The sequence below is a fragment of the Nicotiana tabacum genome, chromosome 20 (genome assembly GCF_000715075.1).
Source record: "Nicotiana tabacum cultivar K326 chromosome 20, ASM71507v2, whole genome shotgun sequence".
In the NCBI taxonomy this organism is placed as follows: Eukaryota; Viridiplantae; Streptophyta; class Magnoliopsida; order Solanales; family Solanaceae; genus Nicotiana; species Nicotiana tabacum.
Window position 1 is genome coordinate 155666974 of NC_134099.1, and position 3525 is coordinate 155670498.

A 3525-nucleotide genomic window follows, 5' to 3' on the forward strand; every position below is an offset into this window, starting at 1 on the left:
TCTACATGTGCTAAGCTACCCATAGATTGACGACTTAAGGCATCTGCTACAACACTTGCTTTCCCTAAATAGTAGAGAATATTAACATCGTAGTCTTTTAATAACTCAAGCCATCACCTCTGTCGCAAATTCAACTCTTTTTGCTTGAAGATATATTGCAGGCTCTTATGATCTGTGAATATATCAACATATACACCATATAAATAATTCTTCCATATCTTAAGTGCATGGACAACTATAACTAACTCAAGGTCGTGGGTCGGATAATTCCGCTCATGCTTCTTTAACTGCCTTGAAGCATATGCAATTACTTTCCCATGTTGCATCAGGACACATCCTAACCCGACACCTGAGGCATCACAATACATGGCATAACCATCTGGACCTTCTGGAAGTGCTAGAACTAGCGCTGAGGTCAACCTGTTCTTAAGCTCTTGGAAACTCTGCTCACAGGCCTCTGTCCACTGATACTTAGTCACCTTTGTGTCAGCTTTGTTAATGGTGCTGAAAGAGAAGAAAAACCCTCTACGAACCTCCGGTAATATCCTGCAAAGCCTAGAAAGCTACGAATCTCTGTCGGAGTGGTAGGTCTAGGCCAGGATCTCACAGCCTCAATCTTCTAAGTGTCTACCTTTATACCTCCACCGGATACAATATTCCTCAGGAATGCTACGAACTTTAACCAGAACTCACACTTAGAAAACTTAGCATACAATTTATTATCGTGGAGGGTTTGGAGTACTGCTCGCAGGTGATCCACATGCTCATCCTCTGAACGTGAATAAACCAGAATATCATCAATAAAGATTATCGCGAACAGATCCAAATATGGCCGAAATAGGCTATTCATTAAGTCCATAAATATGGCAGGTGCATTCATCAACCCGAAGGACATACAAGGAACTCAAAGTGTCCATATCGGGTCCTAAAGGCGGTCTTGGGAATATCTTTCACCCGAACTTTGACTTGGTGGTACCCCGACCTCAAATCTATCTTTGAAAAGTATATAGCTCCCTGCAACTGATCAAACAAGTCATCTATCCTTGGAAGATGGTACTTATTCTTAATAGTTACCTTGTTCAGTTGCCTATAGTCGATACACATCCTTAGCGAGCCGTCTTTCTTCCGTATAAACAATATCAGTGCACTCCAAGGTGAGGTACTGTGTTTGATGAAACCTTTCTCCAGTAAATCTTTTAACTGCTCCTTCAACTCCTTTAATTCGGCAGGTGCCATTCTATACAGAGGGATGGATATTGGTTGCGTTCCCGGAAGCAAATCGATGCCAAAATCAATATCTCGCTCTGAAGGAATACATGGAAGTTCATCTCGAAATACATCCACATACCCTTTTACTACTGGAATAGACTGAAGTGTAGGTATCTCAGCATCTGTATCGTTAACTTGCACAATATGATAAATGCACCCTTTTGCGATCATTTTTCCTCGCTTTTAGTTAGGAAATAAACCTGCCTCTGGGTGTCGCTGTATTACCTACCCATTCAAGGACTGGCTCACCCAAAAAATGAAATCTAGCTGTCTTTGCTCGATAGTCAACTGTGGCATAGCAAGCTGCCAACCAGTCCCTACCCATGATAGCATCGAAATCCAACATCTCTAGTTCAACTAGGTCGGCTGAGGTCTGACGACCACAAACTTATATCGTACAACCTCGGTAAATGCGTCTAGCGATAATCGGTTCTCTGAGCGATGTAGATACTGCAAAAGGATCACTTAGTATTTCAGGCACTATACCAAATTTCCGTGCGACAAATGGGGTAATACATGATAAAGTGGATCCTGGGTCTATCAAGGCATAAACATCGTGAGAACAAATGGTCAACATACCTATCACAACATCTGGTGAGGACTCTTGGTCCTGTCAACCTGCTAGCGCATAGATACGATTCTGGTTACCACCTGAACTGGACCCTCTACCTCTGCCTCAACCTCTATCAGCCGAAGATTGAGATTCGTGCCCTAAAGGATGCACAGACATAGCTGATCCTGTTGCTAAATTCGCTGGTTGCGCCATATCCCCAGAATCCTTATTTGGGCAATCTCGATCATATGCCCTGGACGTCCACATGTATAACAAGCATCAGAATCGACTTGGCATTGTCCCAAGTGTCCTTGACTGCAGATGGCACACTATGGCGGAAACAACACTATTTGTCTCGAACCTCGTTGTCGCTGCAAACTTGATGCCTGGGAGATCTCACCTGGTCCTAACTGAGTATAGCGGTCATACCGGTAACCCTGTAGCTGAGGTTGCGGAGGTCTAGGTGGCCGTTCAAAGTCTAGGTGGCCATTAAGACTGCTCTTGAGACCTGGAAAATCTCATCATCTTACGATGCCCTGACTCAGTCCTCTCCATACTCTACTGTCGATGCCTACTCCTCTCTATATTCTGGGCAAATGCCTGAATCTACGAGATATCCATACTATCTTGTAATGCAGCGGTGGCACACGCCTCGGTCAACTCTGGGGCCAAACCTGCTATAAACCTGTGGATTCTATCCCGCATAGTAGCAACTATGGATAATGCATATCTGGACAATGAGTCAAAACGGAGACTATATTCTCGAACACTCATATTGCCCTACTTGAGGGTTAGAAACTGATCCAGTCAGGCCTGTCGGATCTCTGGTAAGTACTGGTTAAGGAAGGCATCTGAAAAATTCTCCCAAATAGCAGGAGGTGCATCACGTCCCCCGGACCTTTCCCATCCCTCATACCAAATGATGGTTATATCTCAGAGTCGAAAAGCTGCTAACACAACTGCCTCTTTCTCCGTGGCATGCATAACCCAGAAGATCCTATGAAGCTGATCTATGAAATCCTGCGGGTCCTCCCTTTGATCTATCCCCATGAACTCTGGGGAATTCAAAGCAATAAACTCTCAGACCCTTGAACTCCCAGATCCCTTAGAAGGTCCTGCACCAGCGGATGCCCTAGCCTATTGCTGGGTGGCTACCAACTGTGCCAACAAATGTACCGCACTCTTCAAGTCCTGATCTGATGGAAGTGGAAGGGGAACTGGGTGTGCGGTCTCCTTAGGAATCTCCTCAGGTGGCGGAGGAGCAGGTAATCGCTGGGTAGGGGTCTCTCCCTGTGACTCAGATTGGGCCCCATCTACTGGGGGTACCCTGCTAGTCCCCTCACCTACTATTGTTTCTCTCCTCTGTCTAGCCATAGCCTTCCTAGTTACTGTCATCTGTGCATGCAAACATCAACACGTAAGTTTAACTCAAATTTCCTATAACTCAGTGCTTCAACACGATTTAGATTTGAAAGAAGAGTAACCAACTCCTAAATACCCTATAGTCCCCTATTTATATAATGTGGTGCACCACACATTTATGAACAAGTCCTTACTAGACGCGGTTTGTAGACTCCCTAGAATAGAATTGCTCTGATACCACTTTTTCGCGCCCCAAGCCTAGGGGTGAGACCGGCCCTCAGTGCCTCAACTATCCTTGCGTATCACTTGTGACTAAGAGTCTCTGAACATGAAATGTCATA